The sequence below is a fragment of the Bos indicus x Bos taurus genome, chromosome 25 (genome assembly GCF_003369695.1).
Source record: "Bos indicus x Bos taurus breed Angus x Brahman F1 hybrid chromosome 25, Bos_hybrid_MaternalHap_v2.0, whole genome shotgun sequence".
NCBI classification, from domain to species: Eukaryota; Metazoa; Chordata; class Mammalia; order Artiodactyla; family Bovidae; genus Bos; species Bos indicus x Bos taurus.
In genome coordinates this window covers 10,007,236-10,028,305 of record NC_040100.1, presented here as the reverse complement: position 1 = coordinate 10,028,305, position 21,070 = coordinate 10,007,236, and positions in this window count along the sequence as shown.

Sequence of the window (21,070 nt, the reverse complement as noted above, 5' to 3'; positions counted from 1 at the left end):
CATCACTGCGGCTCCTGTCAAAGTGCAGATTCTGATTAAGTAGGTGGGGGCCTCGGGGGGCCGGAGGTTCTACATTTCTAACAAGCCAATGCTGTGGGTCCACAGGCCACATGAGGAATATCAGGGTGCTCAGGAGAGGACCCCACATGGGATGCACACCCTTGCCAGTTGACTCCTTCCACCAGGAGGGGTAGGAGGGACGGCAGGGATGGAGGGAGGGTGTAAATTGCCATCCTCAACCCCACAGACACCCACAGCCCTGCTACAGTGAAGCTTGGTGAGGCTGTTCCCTCCCTTGTTCAGGGATCAGTGAGACAGACCCCCAAATGCCAGCTGTTAGAAGCAGACTCGAAACACGAGTCACACCACCAATGTCAGCCCCACCTGCCAACTCTGCATGCTTCATCATCCACTCCTTCCTCCCCTTGCAGTAGGGGGAGTGCTCTGACCCACTAAAACACACACACACTTGCACACGTGCATGCACACGTGCATGCACACGTGCCACATTTCGTCAGCCTTGCTCTTAGCTTGTGGTCCACTCACCAATAGCCCGCTCGCTCTGAGGACACACAGCCCCCTCCCGGAGCCCTGAGGCTGATCAGACAATTCCAGGGGGGCTCAAAGGGCAGCATCAAGCATGACGGTGACAAGGGCTGGACCACAGCTCCCCTCCCCACCCCGCTCTCCAGACGGAGGGATGACAGGGGTACCTGGGCTCAAAGGGCTTCGTCCGCTGCTCTTCCCACACCCCATCCTTCAGAAGTTCCAGTCAAACACCCCAAAACACCATCTCCAGGAAGAAAAGGTACAATTTGGGGGAAAAGGTTAATCAGGCTTAACATCCCGAAGCGCTAGTCAGTCAACCCAGCAAAACTAAGAAGGAAGAAATTAAACTCTGAGCTAGAAAAATATTCATCAGCACCAGAAAAGGAATTGCTTCTCCGAAGCCCCAGTTGGCAAGGAAACGGAGCAGAAGAGAAGCAGCTCACAGCTGCAGGGAGCACTATGTCGATCCCAGATCGGAGCCAGCCAGTGTGAAGGGTAAGGTGCATTTATTGCCAGAGAGTGAGAAAAACTTTTCCACTTTGGGAAATCAACTTCTCCCTGGAACATCGTGATGACGGGAACTCTGGGCAGCTGTGTGCCCAGCCAGGCACACCTAGCAGCTTTCTCATTAAACGGGCAGTTCAGAGAACCTTCCTCTCTCTCCCGCTCTCCAAGGCCAATGTCTTGTTATCTTATTCATTCCCCGTGGCACCCCAGACTCACACTTCTGATTATGGAAAGGAGCTGGGTAGGCACTGTATTGAAAGTGGAGTGTGGATACAGAGTCACTCCCAAGGTTCTGGGGTGGAGAGTGTATTAGTCAGGGGACATTAGGGGATACTGCGGTGATAAACAATCTCCGAGTCTCCGTGGCATGAAACAGCAAAAGAGGGGCTTCCCTTGTGACTCAGATAGCAAAGAATCTGCCTGCCATGCAGGAGAACTGGGTTCAGTCCCTGGGCTGGGAAGATCCCCTGGAAGAGGGCACAGCAACCCACTCCAGTATTCTTGCCTGGAGAATCCCATGGACAGAGGAGCCTGGTGGGCTACCGTCCATGGAGTCGCAAAGAGTTGGACACGACTGAGCAACTAATGGTTTCATTTTCATTCTCCTTCTCCCTGCATGACCAACGTGGGTCAGCTGGAGGCTTTGCTCTGGGTCATGCTCATTCCAGGACCCCACTAATGGGCAGCCAGCATCTCAGAGAACACAAGTCACCGCACCAGGGAAAGAGAAGTAGGCGTGGGCAAGGCCCTGGCTCTTGAAGCTTCTGCCCAAAAGCAACACACATGTGTTCACTCACACTTCACTGGCTGGAGCAAGTCATGCAGCCAAACCTCATTTTAAATGGGAGGGTAAGGCAGTCTTGTCAGTCTCCCAGAGGAGAGAGCCAGAATGTTCCTGCATAGCCCAGATAACTACCATGGGAGGGGTGGGGGGCATCAGAAAAGGAAGGGAAGAAAATGTAGAGGGAGATGAGAGGAGTGTGGAGGAGGAGGAGGTGGAAAGAAACCGAAGGGGAGAGGAAGGGACACCCAGGTGCCCAAAGCTAAGATATCCCTTGAAGACAATGCTGAATAAATGAGAACACGCTTGGTTACATGGACTTGTAGGGCATCTGAGCGTTCTGACCTTTGCCTGGCTCCGTGGGAAGATGCTAAGGCCCAGGGCCTGGAGACATCTCTGCTGCCAATCCCCTGTAGGAGGAGGGAGGCCCGGCCTTGGTGGGCTGCCGCCCAGATCATTCCGTCTGATTCACCTTGCCTATCTCCTCCGCTGTCCCCAGAGGCCCCTTCAGCCCAGGGAACGTCTTTCTGGGAAATCTCATTTCGCACCCTGGCAGTAAGCTCAATTCCTCCTGTCAGATTCTCCAGGCTGCCCTATAAATAAGGCCCGAATTCTTTATCGCTGGAGTCGGCAGAGGCTTACAGGCGGGATGACCTGACTCACACTGTAGTCATGTTTTCATAAAACCTGTGCACAGAGCTTCGTTCGAAGAGGGACGTGGTGGGAGGGGGGTGATGAAACAGGTCTCCCTTTGCAGCCAGGGCCCCTCCCGCTTTGGGGTGGGTCTCGGGCTAACACTGACGTCTGGAAATCAAAGTCTGAAGTCAGTGAGCTCATCCATCTGGTTCAGACAGAAGGCCCAACTAATGATGATTCTCGGCGGCTTCTCTGACAGTCCTATCTTGTCTCCAGGCAAGCCAGGCCCTGGCACAGTGTTCTTGCTTAAGCCAGGCCACCTAAACCCAGCCAAACTCACTCTCAATCCCTGACACCTTCTCTGGCCTGGGATCACATCCCACCTACATCCCAAGAGGCAGGCACAGTACCAGTGAAGGCATCATAAATTCAAAGTCAAGGTCTCCGGAAAAGAAGAGTATAGTCCTCCAGACTGGACAGTAACAGCGGAGCAAGAGCCAAGCTTCACAGACCCAGCAGAGCACGGAGCAGCGGGTGGCAGCAGGGACGGGAGGGAGGCTGTGAGCTGGAGGCTGCGTGCCTCAAATACATCCTCACCTGTAACCCTCCCAGCAGCCCTTTGATGGGGTCTTGTCTTTCTCATCTTAGAGATGAAGAAACTGAGGCTCAGGGAGGTCACTTATCCCAGATCACAAACGGGGAGGGACAGCACTGGCGTCTGATGCCAGCCTGTCTTGACTTTCTGCTGCCCTCGGGCTAACCTAGTAGAGACAGATTTCTTGACGCTCAGGTGTCAGCAGGTTTGCTGCAGTGTGATTTCTTACCCAATATCACGGACACTCTCAGGATCCTATAAATAAGAGTAGCTCTTCGGCTCTCAGCTCTGCAGATAAACAGACTTCTGATAGCCTCTCCCTCACCACGGTAAAGAAGTTTATGAGACTAGGAAGAAAAATCCTTGGAAGAAAGCCACCACCTGCCTCCCAGCGGCAGAGGTGATTCAGAGGAAAATGTCTCCCTTCTCTCTTGAACCCGTGTGTGGAAATAAGAGGTGGCCTGGCAGGAAAGTAAACAAGAGAGACCACAGGTGAAGCACGGGGAAATAATGAAAAGCAAATAAAGGAAACAAAAGATGGTGCAAGAAAAGACCCACAGGAAGTGGGTCAACATCTTAAGGATGGGCTGTTGGGTCCAGCTCAGGGATTTACCAAAAGGACAAGTTTCCCTGGGTAGGTTGACAATTTCCTTCAGTGCGAACCAGTATCATCTAATACGTTTCAACCCCATCTATCTTTTTTTTTAATTTGGCCCCAGCTGGCAGGATTTTAGTTCCCCAACCAGGGACTGAACCATCTTCCCTGACAGTGAAAGCACAGAGTCATAACCACTGGACCATCAGGGAAGTCCCCCTGTCTGTCTTGTATGAGAACATGTGTGCTTAGTTAAGGAGGATTTGGATACAAGCCTCTTGGGTGAGGTCTAGAATGTTCAGACAGAGCCCATGGCCCTGGCTGCCAAGAGCTGGTGGGAATGCTGGCTCAGGGGTCACGAGGGGGAGAGAAGATGCCCCCCCAGCCCAAGTCCAGGTGGAAAGGGTGTCGATCTCGGGAGACTGGAATCAGAAGAAAACTATGGACCACAGTTGTCTTCATGTGGGTTCTCCAGAAGCAGAGCCTGAGGGAAGGACTGGAGAGCAAACAGCTTACTGGGGACGTGGTCCTAGGAAACTCTGGTAGGAGGTGGGGAAGGCAGACATAAAGGGTGGGCTTCCCAGCAGGTGAGCCACACGAGTCATTGCAGGAACAAAGGATTCCACACTCTCTCCCCTTTTAGTATAAGTAAGTGTTTGTTGCTCAGTCATGCCCAACTCTTTGCAACCCCATGGACTGTAGCCCACCAGGCTCTTCTGTCCATGGAATTCTCCAGGCAAGAATACTGGAGTGGGTTGTCATTCCCTTCTCCAGGGGATCTTCCTGACACAGGCATTGAACCAGGGTCGCCTGCATTTCAGGTAGACTCTTTACTGTGTGAGCCACGAGGGCCATAAAAGTATAAAAGAAACTTGAATTCTAACTCGGGGAACATGGTTCTTTGGGACACTATCTTCTCAGTCCACCATCTTCCTGGTCTGCTGGCTTTCAGAATAAAGTTGCTATTCTTTGCCCCAACATCTCATCTCCAGGTTTAATGGCCTGTCGTGGAGAGACAGATATGAGCTTGGACTCAGTAACAAGAGTGAATATACATATATATTCAGTATGTTGTATACCTAAAACTATACAATGTTCTATGCCAGTCTTATCTCAATTCTTTTATTTTTAAATTAAAAACAAAGTCAGAGAGAGCATCAGGTTTGAAAATGAGCAGCTGACATACTTCACTTAGTATGATAATCTCTAGATCCCATCCATGTAGCTTCAGGTGGCATGATTTCATTCTTTTTTATGGCTGAGAAATACAGAGAAAGACAAATATCATAGGATATCACTTATACATGGAATCCAAACACAGGAACTTATTTACAAAACAGAACAGACTCACAGACTTATGAAACAAACTTATGGTTACCAAGGGGAAAAGGTGAGCAGGGGGGATAAATTAGGAGATTGGGATATACATACTACTATATGTAAAATAAAGGACATACTATATAGCACAGGGAACTCTATTCAATTAATAACCCAAATGGGAAAAGAATCGGAAAAAGAATAGATATATGTATAACTGAATCACTTTGCTGTATGCATAAAACTAACGTAACATTTACTGTAAAGTAACTAACGTAAGTCAACTATACTCCATTATGACCCTTAGCGGTGGATCACTCAGCTTGTGGGCCGCTGAAGAACGCAGCTAGCTGTAAGAGTTAATGTGAACTGCAGGACACATTGATCCTTGACACTTCAAACACACTTTCGTCCCCCATTATAAAATCTTTTTCTTAGTTTTTAAATTTTTAAACATTTTTAATAAAAAATTTTTTAAATAAAGAAAGTGAGCAGTTGTAAAGAACATGCCACAGGTCATAATCCAGAGGGTGGGCTGGGACTCGGGTCAGTTACAATCAAGAGCTGTGGAGGATGGGATGGTGCTGGAAGACTGCGGGGTTGGGACCCTGTTGTGTGTTTTCGGGATCAGCAGTGTCTATCCAATTCCTTGGGCTTCCAAGACCACACATGGTGGATCCCAGGACCCATCACCTCGCTGCACAGGCTTACCAGCTAGTGGTGGGACAGGTCACTTTATATCACTTTATACTAATGATCCAACAGTATAGGAGGATCCACAGGGCACAGGCCCTGAGGATAAGGCCCCCTGGGCTCAGATTTCCTCCCTGTCGTTTGCTGGCTATGGGCCAGTCAGGTCCTTTCACAACTCCGCCTCTGTCCTCTGATGTGTAAAATGAGAGTGGTTAAGAATCTGCCTGCCAACGCAAAGGACATGCATTCAATCCTTGGTCCAGAAAGATTCCACATGCCTCGAGGTAACTGAGCGTAGTACCACATCTACTGAGGCCCAGGCTCTCTAGAACCCGAGCTCTGCAGCAAGAGACGTCACCACAATGAGAAGCCTGACTGCCACAACCATAGAGAAGCCTCTGCTCACTGCAACCAGAGAAAGCCCGCGTGCAGCACAAAGACCCAGTGCAGCCAAAAATCAATCAATTAACTACTTTTAATTTTAAAATTAATTAATTTTTAAAAGAGGTTTCCCAGGTGGCTCAATGGTAAAGAATCCACCAGCCAATGCAGGAAACTTGGGCTCAATCCCTGAGTTGGGAAGACCCCCTGGAAAAAGAAATGGCAAACCCACCCCAGTATTCTTGCCTGCAAAATCCCATGGACAGTGGATCTTCGAGGGCTACAGTCCATGGGGTCGCAAAGAGTTGGACACGACTGAGCTTGCACACACACATACACACAATATTGTGTTGTGTTGATGTATGATAGAAACATGGAGGATGGGAGGGGAGGTTAATAAGCTCATCCCATCCCAGCTGACCTGCTTTAGCTAGTGAACCCTCATTCACCCCGCATCCCTAGGCAGCTAAGAGGCCCCAGAGGTGCTCTTGGCTGGGGTGGCGGCAAGAAGCCTCTGTGTTCCTTCACTTCTCCGTTAGGTTCACGACTCTCCAAGCTCTAATTTACCCACCCATGGCTAGAGGTTGGACCAGCTTGTAACAGATTTGTTCACGGAGCAGAGTCATCTGGCAGAGCATCTGCAGGCTGACCCGAGCGCAGCGAGTGTGTCTGAGTCTCTGCACTCAGCCTGCAGCCCGGCAGATGGGTTAGCAGAGAGGGAGCGCCCGTGAGAAAGCCTGATGACCCCACGTGCCCGGGGACCACTGAAGCGCTGTGCTTGGACTCTGTGCGTACGACCCTTTTCACACATTGCTTCGGATTACAACGCGACAGGAGCAAGATTTATTAGCAGGTGAAGTTTCTCCACCTCCCCATTCGCTGCCTCTCTCCCTCATCCTGCTAAAAAAGGAATTTATGGGAAAAAAAAAAATCCTGGGCCTCCCTGGTGGCTCCGTAGTAAAGAATCCATCTACCAATGCAGGAGACACAAGTTTGATCCCTGATCAGGGAGGATCCCACATGCCATGGAGCAACTAAAACCGTGGGCCACAAATATTGAGCCTGTGCTCTAGAGCCCCGGAGCTGCAACTGCAGAGCCTACGCACCGCAACTACTGAAGCCCGCGTGCCCTGAAGCCTATGATCTGAAACGAGAGAAGCCACTGTAGTGAGAAGCCGGCGCACCGCAACTAGGGAGTAGCCCCCACTCAGCGAACTAGAGAAAAGCCCGAGCAACCGCGAAGACCCAGCACAGCCCCAAATAAATAGTCATTAAAAAAAAGAAGCAACCACCTCTTTGTCAACTGGTTCCAGGACACTCAGTAATGCCAAACGAAAAGGAGCTAAACTGATCTGATCTACACGGTGAAAAGCGGTGAGAAGGAAAAGGGACTGGGGTAGGGGCGGGGATACAAACACCAGGGCTGAGAAGGAGAGAGCTTGGATCTGGCAGGTGCAGGTGCTGGAACCACCGTGGAAAATGAAAACAGGGGCAGGAATGGGAATTGAGAGTGTGTGACTAAAGATTGTATAAATTGGGACCATGCTGACTACCACCTAAGCAGCTGGATTCTACAAAGTCTGTAGCTCCTACCCAGTCACATGAACCCCTGCTGCCGCCTCCACCGGATGGTTGTTAGTGTCATCGACAGAGTCTCACACTGCAGCGAGTGGGCTCCAGCCCAACTGTAACCAAGCCTCAGTGGCTTCACCTCTGAGGGCGGCCAGGTCAGGATGGTGTGTCCCCATGACAGTTTAACGGCAGGGCTCACAACTTCCCTGACAACTTGTACACATCTACTGCAGCACAGGAAGTGCCGGGAAGACAAAACCGCCCGCTCCATCCATCTCTCCCAAAAGGAGCCTACGGACAGCTTGTTGGTGGTTGTTCTGTCGCTAAGTCAGGTCTGATAGTGAAGGATAGGGAAGCCCGGCGTGCTGCAGTTCATGAGGTCGCAAAAAGTCGGACAGGGACTCCTTACTACTACTACTGCTACTGCTAAGTCACTTCAGTCGCGTCCGACTCTGTGCGACCCCAGAGACGGCAGCCCACCAGGCTCTGCCATCCCTGGGATTCTCCAGGCAAGAACACTGGAGTGGGTTGCCATTTCCTTCTCCAGTGCATGAAAGTGAAAAGTAAAAGTGAAGTCACTCAGTTGTGTCTGACTCTTCGCGACCCCATAGATTGAAGCCTACAGGCTCCTCCACCCATGGGATTTTCCAGGCAAGAGTACTGGAGTGGGTTTCCTTAGGATTGTCAAATAAAAACGAATCCAGGGACTTCCCAGGTGGTCCAGTGGCTAAGACTCCACACTCCCAACGCAAGGGGCCTGGGTTCAATCCCTGGTCAGGGAATTAGATCCCACATGCCACCATTAAGTCTCAGTGCAGCCAAATAAATAAATAAATATTAAAAAACAAACAAACAAATCCAGACCTTGTAAGCAAAGACTTATTCAAAAGGATTATTGGAGGGTGGGGTGCACAGTATTGCTTTAGAAGGAGAGGAATCTGTTACAAAAGGGAGAAAATTCTGACCATAAGGTCTTCCAGCATCTCTAGAGTTAGGCAAAAAGAATTTTCCTTTTACAGGAAAACTTAAGCAGGTGAAGCTTCAGACAGAGGGCAAAGAAGCAAATTATCCCCAAATCGCAACCAAGTAGGACCTCTGGGGAACTTTACATCATCCAGATCGGCCTTCAGGATTTGTGAGAAGAAGGACTCCCCGTAAAACCCTGAGGCCTTACTGTCCAGGTGAATTGTTTTTCTTCCCAAGTAAAGGAAAAACACTGGTTAGCTTAACAATTGGCATTAGCAAGAATGCACTGCATAAATCAATTACAGTCAATAATTTACTTTTGGTGGGAATGGATGTTAGGAACATAAAGCTTGGGAAAAACAGGTGTAGAGGGAGAACAGTGTCATTTATTGCTCAGAGGCCCTGGACAAGCCTCCGCCCTGAGCCCTTAGGTTTTCTCACCAGTAAACAGAAGTGCTTTTTTTTTTTAAGTTATGCAATATACTTTTTAATTTAATTTATTGGCTGTTTGGGATTTCCCTGGTGGCTCAGATGGTAAAGCGTCTGTCTACAGTGCGGGAGACCCGGGTTTGATCCCTGGGTCGGGAAGATCCCCTGGAGAAGAAAATGGCAATCCACTCCAGTACTATTGCCTGGAAAATCCCATGGACAGAGGAGCCTGGTAGGCTACAGTCCGTGGGGTCGCAAAGAGTCGGACACAACTGAGCGACTTCACTTCACTTCACTGGGATCTTCGTTGTTGCTCTGGATCTTTGTTATTTTATTTATTGGCTGTTCTTCTAATTGGGGAGAGCGGAGGCTACTCTCTAGTTTCGTGTGTGGGCTTCTCATTGCTGTGGCTTCTCTGGTGCACACGCTCTAGGCACTAGGGCTTCAATAGTTGTGGCTCATGGGCTCAGGAGTTGTGATTCCCAGCTCTAGAGCACAGGCTCAGTAGCTGTGGGACACAGGCTTAGCTGCTCTGAGGCATGTAGGATCTTCCTGGATCAGAGATCAAACCTGTGTCTTCTGCATTGGCAGGCAGATTCTGTACCACTGAGTCACTAGGGAAGCCCCAAAACATAAGTATTATAGGGATTAGCACAAGGAATAATGAGGCCTTGATCCTTGTAATCTTCTACCATGAGCTTTAATGCCCGGAAGCTTCAATGCTTCTTTACATATAGGCTATCGATTCATTTTGGGAAGAGGTTTTGGGGGATCTATTTGAATCTTGATGGAAGCTGCATTATGAATTTCGCCAACATCTGTCAGAGATTTTGCCCATATAGAAGGCAGTAGCTGATTCAATAGGAATAGATGATCATTGTTTGCAGAATCAGCCCTAGCACAGTAGAGAGGGAGCAAATAAAAGATGTCGAAAGGTCATTAAACTAACCTGGTTGATTGCTTTGATGACTACTGTCAAATATTAAAATGATTTCCCCCTTTTGGAAGAAAGAAATTCTGACATAATATTTCTTTAAGAAGCCTCAGTCTAATAAGTGGATGGGGCAGCAGAATTAAGGAGAAAGGAATGTGCAGCTCTCAGGGGGCCTAAATGGAAGGGAATAGGTTCAGAGAAAGAAACCCCTGGAGGTTCAGTAGAGATTCCCACTATCTGAACTGTTTTAACGTCCCAACACAGGGGCTATTTTATTTTTTTAATATTTATTTATTTGGCTGTGCCAGGTCTTAGCTGAGGCACACTGGATCTTTAGCTGTGGTATGCAAATTCCTAGTTGCAGCATATGGGATCTAGTTCCCTGAACCTCAAAATATTTAGAAAACTGGGATCGCATTTCTCAGAGGCTTTTTTCTCTAAAGGAATAATTCTCAAACAGCCTAAAGAGCTCACATTGCTCAAATAGCCTGCAGCTCAAATAGCCTGAAGGCCTAATACCGGCCAGTTCTAAGGGAAAGGTGTGGCCCCAGAGTAGTCAGGCCCTAAGCTGCTCAACAGAGTTCCAATAGAATAGTCCCTATTCCAAATGAATTGGGCCAAGTTGAACCTGCACAGTTCCAATGAAACAGCCCCTGTTCCCAAGAAAGTGAAAGTGAAAAAGTGAAGTCGCTCAGTCGTGTCCGACTCTTTGCGACCCCGTGGACTGCAGCCTACCAGGCTTCTCCGTCCATGGGCTTCTCCAGGCAAGAATACTGGAGTGGGTTACCATTTCCTTCTCCAGGGGATCTTCCTGACCCAGGGATCGAACCCGGGTCTCCCGCATTGGAGGCAGACGCTTTAAACTCTGAGCCACCAGGGAAGCCCCAGGGAATGGGCCAAGGGTTAGCCAGATCCACTTGGGACAGTCTGATTTCAAAATTAGGCCAAAACTTACATTCAAGAACAAGGCTATTTTGTTAAAGCTATTTTAAGAAATAGCTCCCCAATAAAACCTGGAGAGCTTCAAATTGCAAGGAGCATAGGGCTTCCCTGGTGTCTAGTGGTTGAGACTCTATGCTTCCAACATAGGCCGTACAGGTTTTATCCCCGGTTGGAGAACCCCAAGAACCCATATGCCGTGCAGCACGGCCAAAAAATATTTTTTTTCCTTTAATTAAAAAAAAAAAAAATGCAAGGAGGGCAGAAGCTCAGACCCAAGAGAAAATCTTACCCTCAAATTCCAGGCAGTGAGAAAAGCAGTGAGCACCATCAGGCTCAATATGCGTCCTGCACCTGCTTGCTCCCCGGCCTCAGAGTTCTCAGGGGTCTTGTCTAGATACCTGTACGGGTCACCAAAATGTTGACCTTAAGCAGACTGCCAGCAACGGGAGGAAAAAAGAAAAAAGGCTTTATTTGGGACCAAGAAAAAGCTGTAATTCAGGCTCCACAACCATGGTAAGTCACACACAAGTTCGCAGCAAAAAAATAGAGAGGAGAACTCTTTCACAGAGAGGAAAGGGAAGTTGAGAGGGGACTACAGCAAGCATATGGCCATTCGTTGGCTGAGCTGTGACTGTCTTTCCATCAGCTGCACTCTTGCAAGCAAGAAAAGGGAGTCTTTCTCCTTCCTGTTGGGCTCTGCTATTGTCACAGGGTGTGAGAGCTCCCCTTCCGGTCCCCTGTCTCTATCTAATTAAGGTTTCTGTTCATTTCTTGGTTTCCCAGATGGCTCAGCAAGTAAAGAATCCGCCTGCAATGCAGGAGTCACAGGAGACTCAGATTTAGTTCCCGTGTCAGGAAGATCCCCTGGAGAGGAAATGGTAACCCACTTCAGTATTCTTGCCTGGAAAATACCATGAATAGAGGAGCCTGGCGGGCTACAGTCCATACAGTCGCAAAGAGGCAGACACAGCTGAGCATACAGAGCAGAGCTGGCAGTTTAGATGGTAAAGAATCTGCCTGTGATGCAGGAGACCCGGGTTTGACCCCTGGGTCAGGAAGATTCCCTGGAGAAGGGAACGGCTACCCACTTTTATACTTCTTGCCTTCTGCGTTTTGTTCTCTCCTTTTCATGACTCCTCAGAGAACCCTTAATAGCTCCCTCCAACCCATGGATGAGCCACTGGGCCATTATTGCAAAAGTCTTTCATGGAGAAAGACCTATTCTTGCTGTCAAAGTTTCCCCAAAGCACAATCACAAGGTAATGGTGTAAAGTTGGTAAGCTTGGGTACCGCCCTAGCGGCCCAGCAGCTAAGACACCACGCTCCCAGTGCAGGGGGCCCAAATGCCATCCCTAGTCAGGTAGCTAGATCCCACATACCACAACTCAGAGCTCACACGCCACAACTAAAGACTCTGCGTACCACAACCAGCATCAAAGATCTCACATGCCACAACCAAGATCTAGGGCAGCCAAATAAATAAGTATATTTTTTTAAATTTCACAGATGATAAATTTTATGTTTTAGTTGTAAATTTTATGTTTTTAGCTCTGTTTCTTCATTTTTTTTAATTACTGGTATTTCATCCCTGAAGAACAGCATGACGATACCAGAAAGCCAGAGACCCCAAAACTAGTTTAATGGTCATTCAAGACAGTCATGATGCTGCCTCGCAAAAGGAATGTCACTGCTATCTAGGGGCACAGTGCCTCTTCTGGGCCCTGGGGTGCAGATCATTTCACCCTTGCCCCCAGTGTTCAAGTATTTTGGCCCACATGCCTACTAACCCACACAACATCCTTGTGCAAATTAACTCAGCGCACTCCCTCTTCATAGAACCAGCACTCTCTACACATTGCCGGCTGGTAGAAGGAACATTTATGCAAAGAAAAAGCTACCTTCCTCTGGATAGAAGCAGGCCTATGTCACCGTGCATGACGTGGCCAGCAAAATGTACACCAGAATTCACAAACCCCTCTACCTTCTGCCTCTGTTCAGTGCACAAACCTCATAACCACATTTGGCAGGCCTGTCCCTGACTTCCTCCAACAGTTCAGTTCAGTCGCTCAGTTGTGTCTGACTCTGTGACCCCATGGACTGCAGCAAGCCAGGCCACCCTGTGCATCACCAACTCCCGGAGCTTACTCAAACTCATGTCCATTGAGTCGGTGATGCCATCCAACCATCTCATCCTCTGTTGTCCTCTTCTCCTCCTGACCTCAGTCTTTCCCAGCTTCAGGGTCTTTTCCAATGAATCAGTTCTTCACATCACGTGGCCCAAAGTAGTGGAGCTTCAGCTTCAGCATCAGTCCTTCCAATGAATAGTCAGGACTGACTTCCTTTGGGATGGACTGGTTGGATCTCCTTGCAGTCCAAGGGATTCTCAAGAGTCTTCTCCAACACCACAGTTCAAAAGCATCAACCAGCAGCCCCAGAGTCTGACTTGCCTCCATAGGACCTCTCCATCTAACAAGTTAATTGCTCATTTGGCCTTTCTGGGGTCTCTGCTGCCCCTCAGCTGGTCCTTACTCTATTTCTGGCTTTTCCTCCTGCTAAATCCACTGACTCAAACTGCCAGGACCCCTGGGAGGTCCACACTGCTAATGCCACCACCATCATCACCATCCAAAATTCTTCCCCAGCTCATAGTGCATGAAAGAATTCACCCATGTGTTTACAGCCAAGTCTCATGTACAGAAGTTCAAATGCATTTCCCTTCAGATCCCTGGTTGGCTCTTCAGATCCATGCCTTCTTTGTCTTCAGAGCTTTTTTCCCTTGGGGAATACTTGGGAAGGGGTGGAATGACTGCCCTCTTAACAAGTGACCCTTCATCCACATGATCAGCCAGCTTTATTGGAAAATGCCTCATTCCCTGGGTCTTGTATATTACTTCTTATATTGTATAAAGTGTTCAGAGCAACAAAAATTGAGACCCAAATAGAGGAGAGTCATTTTAGCGGGAGTTATTGAACTGCTATGAAGTATCTATTCTGGCTGACCCCACCAGGGTCAGTCTCTTCCATCCATTTCTTATCTCAGTGGAAACATCATTTTCATGGAACGAAATAAACCCTCTCCCATTTCTTCTAAGAAAGGAAAGAGAGCAAGAAAATAAGTAACTGCTGACATCCAACCTGTTAATGACTTTGTGGCTCCCCACGAAAGCTTCTTACAGAATTTTGCTTTTCCTCTCTGGCTCTTCAAGATTAAACTAAAATTAGTCTGATATGAAAGGCTGTAGCCTTGTCATTGCTTATGAAAAGGAAGCTATCTCCCTGCTCCCGTGCTCCTGGCCCTGTTCTTGCAGGAATAGGATCAATGTCACCGCCAAGGCTGGCATGTCATCGGTGTTGGCAGGTACCACCGTGAGTGCGGCAGAGAGGCGGGTGTCCCACTGACAGCATCAGCTGTTGTTTCGCGTGTTCCCAGTCGGGATGTCACATACAACAGAAGGAGACGGCAGGGAAGAGCCCCAACAAGCAACGGGTGTCACACAGAGAATTCTCTCAAGCCATCCCCCTGGCCTCTCCCTCCTGTTCACAACAGAGATGCCCAGACCCCCTTCCTTAGGTCCCCTGGCACACAAAAATGAACATCTAAATCTGCCTCGGACTCACATCATTCATTCATTAATTCGTTCACTATTTATTGAGCCCTTCTCTTATGGGCTGAATTTTGTCTCCCGCCAAATTCATACACTGGCGTCCTAACTCTCCTATGATTTAGAATGTGACTGTATTTGAAAATATAGGTCATTAAAGAGTGAGTAAGTTAAAAGGAGGCTCTTGGGATGTGCAACAAACGGCAAAGGTTTACCCTATAGTGCCGGGGTCCAGCCCCGGTGGATCCAGGGAATTCGAAGCGGGGACGCGTCAGCGAGGATCAGGAAACAATTGCTTAATTAAATGTTAATTAAGGATATAAAGAGTAATAGAATAAGGATAGCTCAGTGAGGAAATTCAGTGGAGAAAAGAGGCTGAATAATTCAGCCAGAAGGTAAGAGAAAGAACGACATGGGGAAACCAAGTTTCGGTGAACAAGGCCCGCACTTTATTTTCCAAAGTAGTTTTTATACCTTAAGTTATGCATAGAGGATAATGGGGGAAGGGGTAGAGTCATGCAGCAAGCCAGGCTTTCTTCCTGCAAACTTATCATATGCAAAAGCTTAGGTGATTTGCATCATCTTCTGGCCCGGAGGCCTGTTAACATTTTAAGACCCTTTCTTCAGAAAACTTATTTTTCTCTAAAGGTGATAAGTCAAGCGCCACCCTCGAAAAGCATTAGATAAAGTTGCATTCCTACAGAGCAAAGGTGTGGTGGGCTATAACAAGAAAAAGAATTAACTCAAGGGTCCCAGGTTACAAACATTAAAGCTACTACTTACACCAATTATATTAATCAATACACTGCCAGGGACATAGCAGGTAAGGGGTATGGAAACTTAGCCGCAAACATTGGCCCTAAAAGTGAAAATCCTTCACCAATACAATTTCTAATCAATCTTTTAACTGCTCAAAGGAATCTGTGTTTAGACAGTTTAGAACATCTCATGCCTCTCACAGTTGGGAGGCTCTGAGCAATCACATGTGGCTGGAAAAACCTATTCAGGCAGGCTAGAGGATTTCCAAAGGAGTTTGTAGGTTGAAACACTGTCACACCCAGGAATTATTAACTGGAGCTCTAAGCTAACTCTTTTTTCAGAGAGAGGTAGTGGGGGACAGCCCCCCGTAAAGTCAGAGGTGTAGGTGAAAGCACAAAGCAGAAAGTAGGCAGACTCTGGTTTTGGGGGTAGATTGCTTGAGAATTTCCAGGGAGACTCCTGAGGCTTGATCCCGCCTTTGCGTATACCAAGCCTCCTTCCTCATGACCTTTGCCAGGGGCGGAGCTCGCTCCCCGCACTATAGCATAGTAAAATGTGAACTACAGTCAACGTCTTGTAATAACCTATGATGGAAAATAGTTTCAAAAATAATACATGTGTATAACTGAATCACCTTACTGTACACCTGAAACATTATAAGCCAACTATACTTCAATAAAACATACATATTTTTAAAAAGGAGGTTCTTGGGGTTGCTCCTAATCCAGTGTTAATTCTCACCTTGTTCAGCCTTCTGTTGTCTGTTACCCTACTAGGCAGTAATCTCCACAATGCAGGTACTTGGGCCGTCTGGTCCATCACTATATTCCTAGCACTTCAAACAGTGCTGGGCCCACAGGAGGCACCCAACAAATCTCTGCAGAATGGCTGAATCATATCTGCAAACTGACCATAATAAGGTGCTTAGAAAACTTAGAGATGATGGTGCTGATAATGATGATGATGGTGGTGGTGGTGGTGGTGGTGGTGATGGTGTTGATGGTGATGGTGGTGGTGATGTTGATTATGGTGATGGTGTTGATGATGGTGATGGTGGTGGTGGTGATGGTGGTGATGTTGTTGGTGGTGGTGGTGATGGTGGTGATGACAGTGATGGTGGTTGTGGTGATGGCGTTGATGTTGGTGGTGGTGGTGGTGGTGGTGGTGATGGTGGTGATGACAGTGATGGTGGTCGTGGTGATGGTTTTGATGTTGGTGGTGGTGGTGATGGTGTTGATGATGGTGATGGTGGTGGTGGTGATGGTGTTGATGACGGTGATGGTGGTGGTGGTGATGGTGTTGATGATGGTGATGGTGGTGGTGGTGATAGTGTTGATGATGGTGATGGTGGTGGTGGTGATGGTGGTGATGATGGTGATGGTGGCGATGATGGTGATGGTGGTGGTGGTGATGGTGTTGATGACGGTGATGGTGGTGGTGGTGATAATGTTGATGTGGTGATGGTGGTCATGGTGATGGTGTTGATGACGGTGATGGTGGTGGTGGTGATGGTGTTGATGATGGTGATGGTGGTGGTGGTGATGGTGGTGATGACGGTGATGGTGGTGGTGGTGATAATGTTGATGACAGTGATGGTGGTGGTGGTGATGGTGGTGATGACAGTGGTGGTGGTGGTGGTGATAATGTTGATGATGGTGATGGTGGTCGTGGTGATGGTGTTGATGACGGTGATGGTGGTGGTGGTGATGGTGTTGATGATGGTGATGGTGGTGGTGGTGATGGTGTTGATGATGGTGATGGTGGCCATGGTGATAGTGTTGATGATGGTGATGGTGGTGGTGGTGATGGTGTTGATGACGGTGATGGTGGTCGTGGTGATGGTGTTGATGACAATGATGGTGGTCGTGGTGATGGTGTTGATGACGGTGATGGTGGTGGTGGTGATGGTGTTGATGATGGTGATGGTGGCCATGGTGATAGTGTTGATGATGGTGATGGTGGTGGTGGTGATGGTGTTGATGACGGTGATGGTGGTCGTGGTGATGGTGTTGATGATGGTGATGGTGGTGGTGGTGATGGTGTTGATGACGGTGATGGTGGTGGTGGTGATGGTGTTGATGATGGTGATGGTGGTCGTGGTGATGGTGTTGATGATGGTGGTGATAATTACGGTGTTGATGACAGTGATGGTGACGGTGATGATGATCAAAATTCAATGAAAATTAAAGAAACTGACCATCCCCAAATGACAGTGCTTTCCCTGCAGGTGGGTAAGGAGGAGATCTTTAAATCCCTCTCCTTGAACTAGCCCAAATGAGGCTCAAAGGAATCATTCCAAAGTCTTCCAGTTTTAGGACTTAAGAACAACATCTGGGGGTGAAGTGAATCCTGGGAGGTAAAACCAACAGAGAATACTGGGCTTGGCTAAATCTTAGGGTGATAAATCATGAAGCTGGAACCATGTGGGGACACCCTAGCCAATCCTTTCTCCCCCAGAATTGGGCCTCCACCAGCCACTACTTCTGGTCCAGGGGCCACTTTCACCCTCCTTCTGCTAAGTGTCCTGGCACAAGCACTGAAGTCCTCTCAAGCACCAGCCATACACACACTGGGTCATGTTTCTTTCTTGTTTTGACCACAAGGACCCTTAGGGCCAATTAGCAGCGCCCACCCCTTGGCTCCAGCCTTAGTAAAACTATCCAACTTTTTAGCCTATATTCCTACATATTATGATTTCATTCTGGCCTGTCTTCCTCTCCTACTTTTATTCTCCCCTTATCCTGATTCATTCTTCTCTGTATTTTAATGTGTCGTTTTTGTTTTCTAAACTGCCTCAGGTATCTTCAGAATCGTTGCATTCTCACGCAGTTGCCTTTGACTCTTTGTGATCTTATGGAGACCAAACCTGGGTCTTCAGCATTGCAGGCAGATTCTTTACCATCTGAGTCACCAAGGACGCCCCATACATTGCCAGCCAAAGCCTCAAAGTTGGCACAGCAGGCTCTGGACAGGGATGGGGGCTACTGAGAAACAGCCAGAACCCCGGCTCTCTGCACTTCCTGAGTGGGAGCCAGGAGATCATATTCCACTTATCCCAGACACACAAAAGCCCCTAAATCCCTGAGAAAAGGTCAATTGCCTCCCAAGTGTCTGATTTCAAGGACCAAGCTCTGTATTTCCCACAGAGCCTGCTTCCCTTCCATTTAAACTTGTGGAGCCCCTTAGGGATTGGTTGCAAGTAATAGAACCTGCCTGGAGAGAGTCAAGGGAGACATACTGAGTTTGCAGGTGCCCCCAGCCCCTGCCCTCCCAGAAGGCCCACCCCTCCTCCATCTCCCATGCACATACGCCTGTGCATGTGTATGCACACACATAGACACATACACACATGGCCACACACGCCATGCCCCACACACGCATGCATACACACACCATCCACATACATTTTCCCCTTCAACTCTCCCAGGAGCTGACGCATCAGTCCATAAAGACCCTGGGAAGTCCAAGATACTAATTGGTCTGCCCAGATTCACATGAGGAGCTCAGGCCAAATGGAAACCCTATAGAACCCTGGAAGACACGCACAGAAAATACAAGTAGATAAGTACATTTACCAGTACCAGAAACAACTCTCACTGGCACATGGAATCTTTAGCTGGAAATAGATCAGAAAATAAATGGCACTGGTGGGAGAGGGCTCCAGATAGGCTCAGATTCCTTCTGGCTGGTGTGCAGAAGTAAGTAGCCAACAGAAAAGTGGGGTTCATTTCCTCCAGCATGGACTGTGATTCTGGATCAGGAAGGCACAGGGTGTGAATCCAAAGGAGGAGGGCTTCTGCTGTTTTCCAGACCAACTGGCTTCCTTTACAGACGAGGAAACTGAGGCTCAGAGGCCCATCGTCTGCTATATGCAGTTTGGCAGGTTATTGTCTCCCAGAAGTCCAGCCCACCCGGAGCCTGCCCCACACTCAGAATGCCATACCTCTGCCAACTCCCACAAGCTTCTTTCAGTCTGAGGGACCCTAGGTTCCCTCCTTACCCTCCCCCTGCTTCCAAGTATGTCCGAGCACAAAGCCAGACATAGGGCAGAGGAGCAGGGAAGAGGTGTAACTCAAGAGAGAAGGGTCCTGACCTGGGCAATTTACACCCACCTCTGGGGCTTGGTGTCTCATCTGTAAAATAGGAGGATAATAAGTTCCCTCCCAGCTTGGCTGCTCCCTGATCTGATACCACACCAGAGAGCCAGTAGAAGTGGCATGTTAACGAACTTTGCCCTTTGCTTGCCCTTACAGGCCCCCCTTTCCAGGATGGGCTTCTCCCTTCTGCTACTGCCCCAAAAGAAAAGCTCACAGTTCTCGTACTAGCCCAGCTTCTTGGGTCATGGAGAAAGGATCATTAGGAAGAATAACTTACAATGAATGACCAAAAAAGAATAAAATAAAAAACAGATCCTGGAGGACTTCCTTAGTGGTACAGTGGATAAGAATCCACCTGCCAATGTAGGGGACACAGGTTCGATCCCTGGTCCGGGAGGATTCCACATGCCGTAAAGCAACTAAGCCTGTGCACCACAGCTACTGAAGCATTTGCAGCCTAGAGCCCTCACTCCACAAGAGAAGTCACTGCAATGAGAAGCCACGCAGCGCAATGAAGAGTACCCCCTGCTGTAACTAGAGAAAGCCCACGAGCAACAGTGAAGACTTAGCACAAAACAAAAACAATAACAACAACAAAACAGATCCTGAAGAGGGCAGTGCCAAACCCAACAGACTAGCAGGAAAGCTGAGCCCAAGCCTAAAATGGGGTCATCCAAGCCCCAGCTCAGTACCCTCCCGGGGCATGCCAAGGTGTTGGCTGCCTCTTGGGCCCATCCTCTCAAGGCCGGGATGACCCCACACACAGCTTGTCCTGCCTGGGTCTCAGAGTCCTGGGACCGTGTCTCTGGCACACACACGTGGTCCTGAATGGTCACTAAACGAAGATGAGATGCCTCAGGTGGGAGACACCCGCTGTGCACAGAATCTTTGCCAAGCTCCGGTGCCATTCCTGCCCCGGCAGCGACCCTCCCGTGGGGCCCCATCCACTGTGTCTCTGCTCACGTCACTGCCCTCCTCTCGCCTCCTCACCAGGGCTGCCCTCTTGCTAGCCTGAGATTCTTGACAAGCAGACCTTCTCCAGGCCTAACACGTGTGCCACCTGGAAGGAGGGCTGATGAGAGGCCCCACCTCGCCCACAGCTTTCCAGGGAAAGAGCAGAATCACAGAGCCCTTCGCAACCCGGGGCCCTGGTCACCTCTTCAGGGCATCTCCCCGTGTTCCCTCTGGTGATCAACGCCCCCACTGTCCTGAGTCACTGCCCCCATCACCAGGCCTTTGCCCAGGAGAGGAATGCCCTCCCCTTGCATCTAGAAAGCACCCTCCATCCCCACTACAAATCGTCTGCTCTCTCTCCTCGGCCCCCAGAGCACTCAGCATGCACAGTCTCAGCAGATTGTTGGCAACCCCTGGCTTCTCTGGGTCCCTGCAGGACTATAAGACCCTCTTCTGGGCTAAGTAAGACCCCCTGCCCCAGGCTCCACAGCAGTCTGGGATGCTGTCCATGCCAGCCCTGTCCTCGTCACTTCACTTCTCAGTTCCGCCCACAGCCCCCAACTCTGAGACCCCTGAGGACGGGGACCCTCTACTCCATGCCCAGCTCAGAGCCTGACCACATGCTCCCAATAGATCACATTCGTTATTTCGATTAGGGTCATTGTTGTCTCATCTCAAGAAAAGGAGAAGAACTCAGCATTTCCTCCAGCAGAACAAAGAGAAGGTGATAGTCATTCAGTCATGTCCGACTCTTTGAGACC